This window comes from Panthera onca, chromosome B1 (genome assembly GCF_046562875.1).
Source record: "Panthera onca isolate mPanOnc1 chromosome B1, mPanOnc1 haplotype 2, whole genome shotgun sequence".
NCBI lineage: Eukaryota > Metazoa > Chordata > Mammalia > Carnivora > Felidae > Panthera > Panthera onca.
Window position 1 is genome coordinate 48,572,716 of NC_138342.1, and position 14,503 is coordinate 48,587,218.

At 34.6% G+C, this 14,503-nt stretch overlaps 1 long non-coding RNA gene across 1 annotated transcript; it reads left to right on the forward strand.

Annotated features, from left to right (window-relative positions):
* Nucleotides 1-358: 358 nt before the first annotated feature.
* On the forward strand, nt 359-9,834 carry LOC132693324 (uncharacterized). Its single transcript, XR_009616730.1, has 3 exons — nt 359-516; nt 6,374-6,582; nt 9,728-9,834. It is a non-coding gene; the product is annotated as an uncharacterized LOC132693324 (long non-coding RNA).
* The last annotated feature ends 4,669 nt before the right edge of the window (nt 9,835-14,503 follow it).

The window sequence follows — 14,503 nt, forward strand, 5'->3', positions numbered from 1 at the left end:
AGTTTTGTAAGTAAAATTCTTTCAATGCTGCCATAGAAAGCCCCACTGAGGCTTTCTCACCATGCTTCTGAGTTGAAGGTTGGCTGACTTAAGTTTGCCATTCCCTTTATTCAGGACATTTATGGCACTGAACAGTATAAACCAACCAATTCTTCAGACCTTATCGTTACTATTGCCACCATATCTCTCAAATTCTAGAGACGTTAGGTAAGCCAATGCATTTTCTCTCTATGTATATCATATTCCAAATCTCCATAGATGACAGTCATAGTCATTGTGATGTTACAATATGCCAGGCTTGACACACTCTTACCATCCCATTTACCAGCAACACAGCAGTCTTTGCCATCTGGCCAACCCAGGATCCAACCCAAAATCCTATCTTGAGAATTTGCTATTAGGGCCAGTTCTGATATCAAATCTTTCCTGGGTTTTCACAGATTCAGACCTAGAGACAATGACTCATCTGCAATCCTGCAGGGAAATGGAGATTAATATATAAAAAAAGGAAGACAGGTAAAGGGTATTATTAAACCAATTACTTCAATGGGCCACTGAAACTTAATAGGAAACTTGGGAAATGGTATAAAACCCCCAGCATTATTCCTCTTAAGGGTCAAAGGAACTGTGCTATTAACATTAATTTTCATTATTTTGAAGGCTGCTCCAGGAGTTAAATTCTGTAGCAGTTCTGGTCAGCTTCATGCGCAGGAAGAGATATTCACCCCCCCTCTAAAGAAATATAATTGACAAAGATACAAATGTCACAGAAGTTGTCTACAGCAGGCTAAACCTGTAAGGCTATAAGTTTAAATGGGGGTGCTGACAATCTCTGTCATTTCCATATCTAACCTTATTGTATTTGACTGAGAAAACCTATTAAAAATTTAGAAGTTTCTCCCTTTTCCAGAGTTTTATTTTTTCTTTAGTTTTCATTGGATAATTTCCTTACTTTCTGATCAAAGTTTTTAAGGAGATAGTTTTATATTTTGAAGTATTTTCCATGAATTCACATAATACCATTACTGATAAAGGAATTAGCTATAATAGTCCCAGAAAACATTTAATTTGACCAATTGTCCCCCAAATGTTTTTTTATAACTTGTTTAAATCAGAATATATTTAAGAATGATGGATTATATTTGCTAGCTATGTCTTTTCAGTATCTTTTATTTATTTTTATTTTTTGAAAATGTTTATTTATTTTGAGAGACAGAGAGTGAGTATAAGCAAGGGGGGGGGTGCAGAGAGAGAGGGAGGGAGAGAGTGAATCTCAGGCTCCGCACTGTCCGTGAGGAGTTGCATATGGGGCTCAGACTCAAGAACCATGGGATCATGACCTGAACTGAAATCAGTTGGGCACTTCACCAACTGAGCCACCCAGGCTCCCCTAGTATCTTTTAATCATGAGCCTCTCTCTCTCTCTCTCTCTCTTTTTTTTTTTTGTCATGACGTAAATATTAACCTGTTAATCTTTTGAACTTTAACTTCCTTTTGTATCCTCTATTATTTTCTCCAAATTAGACATTAGATGTGCGCTTCACTGAATTTAGATTAAACATTTTGGCAAGAAGAGTACATATATGATGCTATTTATTTAACATTGTATAATGTTAGAGGCCTATAAATTTATTTTTATTTATTTTTAATAGTACATTTTTTGTTTTTTATGAATATAATTTATTGTCACATAGGCTTACATACAACACCCAGAGGCCTATTAATTTAAATGATATCTCAATTCTTTATAAAGAAATGAATTGAAAAACATTTACAAAGTGTTTTAATAATCAGTAAAAATCAAGTACCAAGTCATCTCATCACAAAACGATATGTATCATTTGCATTTGTAACATTTATTTATATAAAATTTTCTTTTCAATATCTCCCAGAGTTTTTTGTGCTTAGAAAATATTGCTCCCCTCATGCACAAATCCTCATAGATATTTCTTTCTAATATTTTTTAATACAAAACTATGTTTTCAATACTATTTTAAATAAGACTCCTTTTTTATTTTTCAATTATTAAAATTATTTCAAGTTAAATAACTTGTACTCCCAGGTGTTGTCAGATCTCACTGTATTCAGATTGTTTTCAAAGTAAGAAAACTTATTCTTACCCAATTATATAACCCTAGCTTCAGTTTTTAAGAATTTTCTGTATTTTCTAAGAGATTTAGCTACAGCTAACTTCACGCTCCTTTCCCACCTAGAATGACAAGAGGCAATTCTCTGGCACTGGTTATGTCTCTTCTGAATAGGCCTTGGGTTAGTCTTATTTTCTCCCTTACACCAGATCAGTCATTAGTGTCTTCCTGTTATCTGACCTACTTTCCTGGGACCATCCTCAAATTACACAAGTCCTTTAGCTGAGCTATGTTTAAAATTTTTTTTTCTTTTTTTTTTTTTTACATTTATTTATTTTTGAGAAGCAGAGTGAGACAAAGAGTGAGCAGGGGACCGGCAGAGAGAGAAGGAGACACAGAATCTGAAGCAGGCTCCAGGTTCTGAGCAAGAGGTCAGCACAGAGCCTGATGCAGGGCTTGAACCCACAAACTGTGAGATCATGACCTGAGCCAAAGTTGGACGCTCAATCGACTGAGCCACCCAGGTGCCCCTAGCTGAGCTATGTTAATATGTACTCTAAGACATTACTTACCTCATTTTTTTTTTTCCTTCCTTCACATAAAAGAGTGCAGACAAGGAAAAACAATTCAAGCCAGTTCTTCTTGGTCTGATCTGTGCTATTTTCCTTCCAAAGCCCATAACCAAACTTCTCTTTCCAATGTTCTTGCTTCTCTCTCTTCTAATCTTACCTTTCTCCTGTGCTTTTCCCCCTTGACACGAATGACTTTACACCTTAAACATAAAATTTTCCATCTCATGTACTCATAATTTAAACATCTTCACTTCAAAATTTAGGAAACAAACAACACATTCCTAGAAGAAAATATCCTACAAATATATGATTGCACTGTTTTCCAAATTATTTCCAAATTAATTTTAGGTTATATACATTTTTGTATGACTTGCACTTAGCCATTAAATGGTCTTTATTTAAATAAATTTTACAAAATATTTTACGTATTACCTATATGAAAAAAGAAATTTTTGGATGCTTGGGTGGCTCAGTTCATTAAGCATCTGACTGACTCTTGATTTTGGCTCAGGTCATGATCTCACGGTTCGTGAGTTCGAGCCCTGCCTCGGGCTCTGCGCTAACAGCACAGAGCCTGCTTGGGAATCTGTTTCTCCCTCTCTCTCTCTGCCCCTCCCCTAATCATGATTACTGTCTTGTGTGCTCTCTCTCTCTCTCTCTATCAAAATAATTTTTTTAAAAAAGAAAGAAAAAAGAAGCTTTTTTTGCATGCATTTAAAATGTTTTTAATGAAAACTTGTTCTGTTTTAAATATGAAGGTTTATAAAGACCTGTAGTTGTAACATCGTCTCTTTATTCATTTTTCTTTCTCTCAAATGGTTAAAAATGAGATAAGATGAGGGTATTTAGTTAACAATTTCTTAAGCTCTAAATGAGAAAACACTATTCTAATGTAATATTGCTGGTTGGCATAGCATTTCTTTGGTGACCGACAGCTACAAATCGTATTACTCTGTAAAACTTATTACTTTGAAATGTTTCTCTAGACATTTTATGTTAATCCCATTATAATGGGACTACAATCAAGCAATTGCAATGGTAGTAATTTTCACTGCTTTTATAGAAATTGTAGATAGATTGGACTGAATCCAAAGCCTACTCCAAATAAAACAGCTCTGAATGAAGTTCTTGATAACAATAAATGTTAAAGTATCTTCCATAAAAGGCTAACATAATAAAATTATACATGCTCTCCTTAGAAATTACGGATTTTTAAAACTTCTAATTTTTGTTGCAGGATATTTTATGCAGAAATTTAATTTTAAGATTGTAGGGATAAAGTCCAAATTATGATACGGAGTTTTTATGCTAATCTGATTTTCACAGAGTTGTACACAATCTGTGTTTAATAAAGCTTCAATAGTAAGCTTATCCCTGATAAAGTCTCGATTAATCATGTAGATTAAAATGAGAATTAGATCATTTCCATAATATAGCTTTTAAGTATGGATTTTACTTCTATGTAGACCATATTAAATTGAGGAATTAATCTGAAAAATAAGCTTGATTAAAATGTTCTTTAACAAGTATACATGAAGTGCTAGTGTTTATCATGTGTGTGCATTCACTTTTTTAGTCACTTAGCAATTATGTACAGAGGATTTACTAGGTGCCAAGTACCATACTAGCTAACACAGTTACAGTGACCACAAGCCATATATGTTCATTTTTTGAACATATTGTAATCCAAATTGTCTGCGAAGGAAAAATGATAATAATAACAATAATAGGTGATATTTCCTGAGTATATTCTATTCAGGCATTGTACAGGGTTTTATGTATTTTATCCTATTCTGTCTTTTTGACACTAAGGGAACAGTAAATATTTTTATCCTCATTTTAAAGATAACAGACCTGAAATTGAATGGGATCAATTAATTTATACGTTACAAGCTACTGCATGAAAAAGGTAGGGTTCAGGTAAGGTTCTGATTAACTCTACAACCAGGAATTTTAACTATGTGATTTATGGAACCATTGAGATTACACATGAAGAATATATAAAAAGTCAACTCTTAGAGTCCTAAGATTTAAAAATTATGAGAAGTGTTTTCAATTAAATAAGAACAGATCTAATTTCACACATTTTAAAATTAACAGTATTCCTTAAAAATACTATGCCCGCAAAGCTTCAGTCATCTTGAAACACATAATTTGTCAGTGACCTTGAGCAATCATTCTAAAGAGCAGTACATTAACATGTGTCAAGGGTCACGAAGCATTTTCACATGTATGACACACATGTTGTCACTTCTAGAAAACATTCTAAGAAAACGTTCAAAGGATTGGTAAAAAAGCATATGTATAAAAATGTTTTAGCATATTATTAAAATGAAAAATGCCCTAAATATTCAATAGTATGTGAATTGTATTTAATTTTGGCTAATTTGTCCGGAAAATGGTATCATTTGAAATAATTTTAAATTATAAATATAAGAATGGATACATTTAACAAAGCAATAGCATGCCATAAATATAACTAAACATAGTAAAAGTTATAACTTCCAGAATTCCAGCTATTTATAATTGATGAATAGATGAATATTTAGAGACTGTGACCAAAAATAAATATAAAAGTAAAAACATTTTATTTGTTGAAATGGAAGGATAATAAGTAAATTTTTCCTTTATATTTATTTCAAATAAATGTACATTGTCTTAAAACTATTTTTCAAAGCTTAAATTTTCAAAGAAATTTTCATTTAAAGGTCAGAGGAATGTCTTGATATACTTATTTGAAATTATCATATATAATTTATATTTTTCAGTGAATAATTTCCAATTTTTCTATTTAAGTATTCCTATTATTACATACACAATTATGTTATTATATAATGATATGAAATTAAATTATTAAAGGCAATAATATCATGCCTCTGTAAAGTTACAGATCAAAGAAGATAGAATATTTTTCTTTTTTATTTGCAAGTCACTTGAAAAACTCACATGACTCGTTATTATTTTTTCTTCCTGTTTGGACAAACAAGATAACTTCTGAGTTTAAGCAAAACTGTCAACTTACACAAAAGTTGATTGATTTTATTTTTTATTGATATTAAAATTGCTCCATACATTTATGGGAAAATGAACTGAAAAAGATTAAGACAAAATTCAGGATTTTTTTTTTCCTCCCTATAAGAGGACATATTGAACTGTGTTTTCCAACAAAATTGGGAATTTTGACAACACTCAAGAGAAAAAAAATCTTAACTATTGAACAAAACCCAAATCTTTGAGTGTTTCTTTTGATTGATTGATTGATTGATTTAACCAGTTAAAATCTTCTGCAGCTTGTCAGGTTGACTTTTATGGCTAGAATCAGTAAGTGTATAAGTTACCCTCTGAGTATGTATTATCTTGATACATATATTAGATCATTTACAGATAAAATTTTTTGTTAATTTCAACATAACATTTCTCTGGAAGGCAATGCTTAACCAAAATTAATATACCTCGAAAATAGCAAGAAAATGTGAAAGAAAATTAAAGCAGTACTTACTTATTCTACAATAATCCCTGATTTTTCAGGTTGTGAATGTATATACAATATGTTCTTTTTGACCCACCTTTTGGGTCTTGAATAATAATTTGGTGTCTTTTTAAAATTTTGACCCCCTTCTTTTTATTGGTCATAATTCTTGTTCCAGTTTCCATTATTATGGAACCTACCACTTCCCACTTGGTGGTAATAACAACCATTTATTATTCTCATAGTTTCTATGTGTCCGGAATTCGGAAATGATACCATGAGGACTACGTGCTTCTGATTCACAATGTCTGATGCCATAGCAGGAAGACCCAAAGACTGGCAATGACTCAATGGCTGGGAGCCAGAATCACCTGATGGATTGTTTGTTTACTTGTCTAGCAGGGAAGACTAGAAGTCTATGGACCTCAGTACCTACACATGGACTCTCTATATGGTGTGGCTTTCACAGAATGTTATGTTCTTAGTGTAACTGGACTTTGTATAAGGCAGTTTAAGGTTCCAAGCATAAGCATTCCAGGAAGAAAGGCAGAGGCTACCCAGCCCTGCAGGTTACACATTGAGGGAGAAGAGACCATAGTACATGAAGGAAGATGTCTCACAGTCATATTTAGAAGAGAATGTAGAATTGGAGATATTCAGTCTGACATATTTCAGTTTCTGAATTCAATTGGAAGTTTAGAGCTCACGTTCTGAGTTTTGCTAACATCTGTGCCTCTGACAAACCATGTTGCCCTAGCACTGTACTAAGAATTGAGGTTTAAAGATGAACAAGATATATCTTCATTCTTATTAATGAGTAAAGAAGCAATTATAGTAATTGCTAGTTGAAAGATATACGCAAACCAAGATGGTTGAATACATAGGGAAGGGTTGGGTATAGAGGAAGATATGGAATATCTCAAAAGGGTCTTAGCTGATTAGTAGAAATATATTAAAAAACAAAAGTATTAGAGAGTGTTTCAAACAGAAGTACATTTTAAAAGTTTGGAAAACCTGAGACTATCATCCAGTTGGAGAAATGTCAAGTGAATGACAGGAGCTTAAAATGTAAGAACTCAATTGTAAGAATTGAGACTGGTAGGCTCAGTATGAACCAGACCATAGGCATTCTGGATGTTACACCATGGAGAGTTCATTTGAAAGCCCTTAGAATCACAAATGGTTTTTAATCAGAGAAATAAAACAAATTAGATTAGAAAGATTAATTGAGCTACACAGTAAAGAAAGTATTGGAGGTAGGCAAGAACAGAAACAGAAAAGTGAGTTAGTAAACTAGAAATTAGGACAACTTCCATGATAATGACACCAAGAATTACCTAAAGTTGACTGACTCATGTGAAAAGTAGAATTGATAGAACTTAGTGACTGATTCAACTGGAAGGGGCTGAAGGAGAGTGTCTTAATCCTTTTGGGCTTTTGTAACAAAATACCACAGACAAAGAAATTTTTAAAAAACAGAAATGTATTTTTCATAGTTCCAGAGGCTGGACATCAGAGACCAGAGTGCCAGGTGAAAGATCTCTTATGGATCACACTTTTTGTATCTTCACGTAAGGAAATCAGTGAGAGAGATCTCTGGAGCCTCTCCTATTTAAAAAATCCTATTTATGAGGTTGTCATCCTTATGACTAAAGCAACTCCAGAAGTCCCCATATACTAATACCATCACCTTTGGGGGTTAAGATTTCAACACGAATTGTGAGAGGACACAAACATTCAGACCATAAGAGATGGAATCATGACTAGCATTGTCTCTGACTGTCTGACTTCAAATACTAGGTTAATGTTGTTTCTTACACTTGAAATGATGATTATAGGTGGTGAAAGAGATAAGGATCTGCGGACAGGTTTAGTCAGTTGTGAATATGGTGGGTTAGCCTAAATTAAGATGTACAGTGAGGAGTTAGATTTAATATATGGATCTGATCCCATCAGTTTATTTTTTTTAAATAGTTTTTTTTTAATGTTTATTTATTTTTGAGACAGAGAGAGACAGAGCATTAACGGGGGAGGGTCAGAGAGAGGGAGACACAGACTCTGAAACAGGCTCCAGGCTCTGAGCTGTCAGCACAGAGCCCGAAGCAGGGCTCGAACTCACGGACCGCGAGATCATGACCTGAGCCAAAGTCGGCTGCTTAACCGACTGAGCCACCCAGGCGCCCCGATCCCATCAGTTTAAACATGACAGTTAAAGAAATGTATGTAGATGAAGCCTTCTGAGGAGAGTCAATGTAGTAAGAACAGCAGAAGACTAAAAAAACAGAACATGAAGGAATGATAGTTAATAGTTGAGACAATGATTCATTAAGAATTCTGAAAAGGGACAGATAAAAAGTAAGAGGAAAACAGGAGACTATCAAAATAATAATAATAATGATAATAATAATAATAGAGAAAAGAACTTGAAGAACAATCAACAGTAAACTCTTATAAGAAAAAAGACAAAAATAATGTTCATGCGTTGTGTTTAACATCAAGAACTAAGCACAGAAGGAGCAGTTTCAGCAGTTGAATTAGCGATGATTTGAAATGTCAGTAGCAGGGGCGCCTGGGTGGCTCGGTCGGTTAAGCATCCGACTTCGGCTCAGGTCATGATCTCGCAGTCCGTGAGTTCAAGCCCCGCATCGGGCTCTGTGCTGACAGCTCAGAGCCTGGAGCCTGTTTCAGAGTCTGTGTCTCCCTCTCTCTGTGACCCTCCCCCGTTCATGCTCTCTCTCTGTCTCAAAAATAAATAAACGTTAAAAAAAAATGTCAGTAGCAAGTGAGGAAGTAGAACAATGAGATAATTCAACATGGGCTGTCAAGTGGGCAAGACAGAACAGTAACAAGTCAGGTTAAGAGATGGGGAAATCTCAGGCTGTGTAAATGTGAGTTCAAAGGAAAAAAAAAAAGAAAGAGAGAGAAAGTAGTTGAGAAGACTGGAGAGAGATTAAATAATCACAAGCATTTTATTTTCTTATTCTCCTTGGCAGACCTGTGAGTTTTCTAGGCCTTGGATCTGAACTGAAGTAAGGTATTCTAGAACCATTGGTAGATTATTGGAGTAATCTGGATTTTACCAGTAACCTGCAGTGTATCACTGTTAAATGGGTATTCCAAGAGGCATTATTTAAAACTAAAATGAAAAATAAGCCAGGGAAACAGTCCAATTTGCTAACAATTAGGACACCAGGTATTATGAGATTATGAAGCAGAAACATAGACTCCAGGTATAAACCAGTAGGAAAAAAAAAAAAAAAACTAGCAGAAATGGGAATAAAGCATGTGTGAGATAGAATTAAGAGCGATTTCCTAAGCTAGCTAGATATGGACAGCCCTAACTTTTGAGAGGAAAAACAACTGAGAGATGCAGTCAGTTCTCAAGTCCAAAAGGGCAATGTGTGATTGTTATGGACTGACTTTCATTCTCCTCAAAATTTCTTTGGTGAAGTTCCAAGCCCTCTATGACTGTATGTAGACATAGGGCCTTTGGGAGATAATTAAGGTTAAATGACATCAGAAGATTGAGACTTTGATTAGATAGCATTAGTGTAGTTAAAAAAGAAAATACCACAGAGCTCACTCTGTCTCTCAACTAGGAAAAGCCACGTGAGGACATAGCAAGAAGGTGACCATTTGTAAGCCAATATGAGAACTTACCCCTTAGCTGAACCTCCTGCTGGACCTTGATCTTGAACTTTCCAGGCTCCAGAACCGTAAGAAAATAAATCTGATGTATAAGCCACCTAGTCTGTGATATTTTGTTATGGTAACCAAAGCAGACTGAAATGTTAATATTTATATGTGTAGTGGAGGAAAAGGCAGCCTGTCACACCATGTAGAAAACAAATTCCTCACTAGAAATCTGATGAATAGACTTTTACAATTTCCATTCACTCCCATTGTGCACTGTTGATTTAGCATGTCTTTCAATTTTGTCATTGAAAATATTTTTTTCGTTATGTTGGTATATGAATAATTATATTTTTAGAGAATATTTGTTTGTTATAGTAGGACTTTGACCTTTCTTTATAGTGGTTGCTAAGAAATTAAAGAAGGCCTAATATTGTGTGAAAACATTTAGGCAGATGCAGTCATTAATTAGTTCCTGAGATCTGCTTACCAGAAAATTCTGGGGCCAACACTGTTTCTCAAGCCAATTGGCAGTATTTTTAATAAGGTGTTCTACTAATATATCAGAATAATAAAATATGAGAGATTCAGAATGCTGGATCATGTTCTTAGACCTAGTCGAACAATATAAGAATATATGATAGTATGATTAATGTCAATAATTAATACAGACATTCAAATAATTTTCATATATCACATTAATACTTACTTTTACCTTAAGTGCTTCCCTTCATATTTGTAAACATTTTAAAAATGTTAACATGTTGTTTATTTTTCAAGTTTCTTTAGTTTTCTCCAGCAATGTTTGTATCCCACGTTTTGTTAAATGTATTTTGTTTCATTTTTAAATGCTATCATAAACTATGCTGAATAAGACACAACACCTGTATTACCTCTAGTCACCAAGAAGTTAGTCTAAGTAGCATGAAAGTGAATAGAACCAAGAAACTACTAAAACCTGTGTGTATAGTAGAAAAGAGTTGTCCCATTTTTAGATTGATATCATTAGCCTCCTAAAAAACCTCTACCAAAATTCACTGAGAGATTAATTAGCTTAGATGGAACTAGAGTATATTATGCTAAGTGAAATAAGTCAGTCAGACAAAGACAAATATCATATGATTTCACTCATATGTGGAATTTAAGAAACACAATAGATGAAATTAGGGAAATGGAAGAAAAAATAAGATTAAAAGCAGAGAGAGAGGCAAACCATAAGAGACTCTTAAATAGAGAGAACAAACTGAGGGTGCTGGAGGGGAGGTGGATGGGGGGATGGGCTAAATGGGTGATGGGCATTAAGGAGGGCACTTGTTGGGATGAGCACTGGGTGTTATAGGTAAGAGATGAGTCACTGGGTTCTACTCTTGAAATTGCTACTAACTAACTTGAATTTATATAAATTAATTTAAAAAAAAGTAGTCTCCTTGGTTTTGAATGCTGCAAATAGAAGGGCATGTTTGAGTGATGCAAGACCCACACCTTGCTACTGAACAATTATATATGACTATAAATGATCCAAACACATAGCAGGTTTGGCTAGGGGTCAGGGGGTCAGACTAGCATGGTGGGCTGGATAAAGGCTGCCATAAAGTTTGCTTATCCTGAGAAAAAGAATTGTACATCCTCTCCTATAAATGCCAAATGGAACTTCCCAGATAAAACAACTGACATGTTGTATATACAAACCATGCTGGATTGGTTTTATGATGATTAGATGTCCATCCACCTAATATGCCCCATACCTAGGTCATGGCAGAGGTGTGATTAATGAATGCCTTTACATGATTATCCCATGTAAACTAGCTGCTTCACAATCAAGCAGTGATAAAGCAAATCATTAGGGTAGGTGTGTCAGTTTCCTCTTATGAGATTTAGATGCTAAGAAAATTAGAAGAAATAGTCAAGGGACATGCCCCAGCAGGGTCAAAATCTTAACATCTATTAAGAAGTGGAATGGGGTGTGTAGGTAGCTCAGTCTGTTGAGCATCTGACTCTTAATTTGGGCTCAGGTCATGATCAAATGGTTTGGTTCCTGAAATGGAGCCCCACATGGGGCTCTGGGCAGACAGTCCAGAATCTGCTTGGGATTCTTTCTCTCCCTCCTTCTCTTCTCCTCCCCCTCTCATGTCATGCACTCTCTCCCTCTCTCTCTCAAAATAAATAAATAAACATTAAAAAATAAAAAGAAGCTGGATGAATTAAGCAGACACTGATGACGTCAAAGCAAAAGTCTTCATGCAGCATGGTAGTATGAACTGATGGGAGCCTCTGCTGGCCACCCAATATTAAAGCGAACTGAGAAAATCCTCTCTATTTACCCCAGTTTAGAGAAATTTAAAAATCTATAAACCAGAAAGAGTAATGAGAAATCTGATTTTGAATTGTCAGATTGATGGTCTAGCAAATTAATGAGAATAAGGATTGCAAGAGGGTCCAAGGTCACTGAAGTCCATATATACACATTGAAATAAAATGGCCAGGGGTGGACAAGAAACCTGTCTGGCTCTCATTGACCTCGGAGCCCAATGCACTGTGGTTCCAAAATCTTTGATGAGGTCCTAATGGGAGCTATAATTAGACTGGGATGATATGGGGATGTAATGGTTGATGAGACTGAAGAAAAATTTGGAAAAAAAATGGAAAGTTTTGAATAGAATTTATGTAACACAGTTGCATCTTTTTACATTAATTTATTGTTGAGATTGATATTATGTCTGACTGATGAACACTTTCCCTATCCAGTATTATAAAACTAAAATCATGTAAATTTGCCCTTCAGCTGGTATTGGACATACTAAATGGCAATATACAGATTTGCCTGAGTGCCACATTGGTTGTTAATTTGAAACAATATCAGATACCAGGTGGACAAAAAGAAATTACCAGTTTAATTAAAACCTTGTTAGAAGTTAGGGTACTGGTACCAACAAATTTGTTGTACAATAGTCCTGTGTACCCTGGGAAAAAAGGCAGATGGCTTATGGAAACTAATAGTATATTATTGAGGCTTGAATAAAATAGCACCACCTATAGCATCAACAGTCACTGATTTGGTTTCATCAGTGGTGAAAAACTACACAGCAGACTGAAGGAAACTGATACTCAATGATTTTTCTTACAAATATTTTTTCTTGATCTTGAGCTCACAATAGCCAACTGCAGTTTGTCTTCATGGGATAAAGTTTCCAAATTACATTTGCTAAATTGACATAGAATTATTTGAATTCGCCAGTTTGCTGTCATAATTTGATAAGGAGGGATTTGAACTTCATTCAGGTAAGGAATGTGACAATACACTACACTGATGATATGATAATATCAACAAATGAAGAAGACGCTAGGACTAAAAAACACTGTGAATATACTAAAATCATTGAATTTAGTACTTAATATGGGTGAACTGTGTGGGTACATGAATCATATCTCAATAAACTATTATGTAAACAAAAGCAATATATTGGTGCATTGAAATTAACTGAGGGACTTTTTTTCCCAAAGTTGATTTATTTTGAGTGAGAGCAGGGGAGGCACAGAAAGAGGGAAAAAGAGACAATCCCAAGCCAGCTCCATGCTATCAGTGCGGAGGGGGACGTGGGGCTCGATCTCCCGAATGACAAGATCAAGACCTGGGCCAAAATCAAGAGTTGGACACCCAACCAACTGAGCCAGCCAGGTGCCCCTGTTTGGGAGACTTGTAAAAATCTTTCTAACTTATGTGTAAGAAAAACTGATGTTGGGTAATATTTATACTTGTTAAAATATGTTAATGAATTCTGTTTTCTGAAAAAGAAATCAGAGAAAGGGAAGATTGACTGTGAATCAAGAGTTGGATACAAAAATCCATACTGGAGATGACTTATCATCCAAATCAGGATAATTTTGAATGTTATAAGAGTGTGATTTGTAATTATGCTGGTCCAATAAGTATGAATTGAGACTTTCTCAGGCAAACCAAGATGTGTGACAAGCTTACGTCACACATGCTAATGGATATGAGCTTCACGCTAAATTTAATGACCATCCATAGGTTAAAATAATGGGAAAAAATAACCCGATTTATATTTTATAATCACTGAGATTACAAGAAATATAGTGAAGAATGAATTGGTTTTGAGTGGTTGATAAGACTGGACAATAGAGACAAGTTAGGAGGATGAAGGGGTAATTTGGGCAAAAGAGAACAATTTTATACAATAAAATGGTTTTAGTGGGAATGGGTAAAAGTTCAGGACTTAAAATATAGGAGTAGATGTATTGTATAATAGTTGCTGATTCATGGTAAAGAGACCAATGGAAAGAAAAGTTTGACGACAAAGTAAAGAGGACAGATAGTTGGTGGAGTTGTGAATCAATGAGAATAATGAACATAGAGAATACAGATCAAAGGAGCTACTTTACCATTATACTACAGTTATTATAATTATTCTAGGAACAAAAATTAAATTTTCACTGAGATTGCAAGAAACATCAGGAGCTTTGGTATGATGGTGTTTGACAATCAAAATAGATGAGATCATCTCAAAGTAAAAAGTGGGTAAGAGGTGGGAGGAGAATAAAGAAAGTTGAAGTAATACTTGAATGATGAATGGTGATTATTGAGTAGAAATAAAAGAATAGAGATTTAGTGCTTTTGAATAAAAATCTAGTATGTCCAGGACTATCAATTTGTGGTTACATGAACATTGTTTCACCCACTGTGTCAGTTCAAATGTAAAAGGAGAGAAGGAAACCAAGAAATA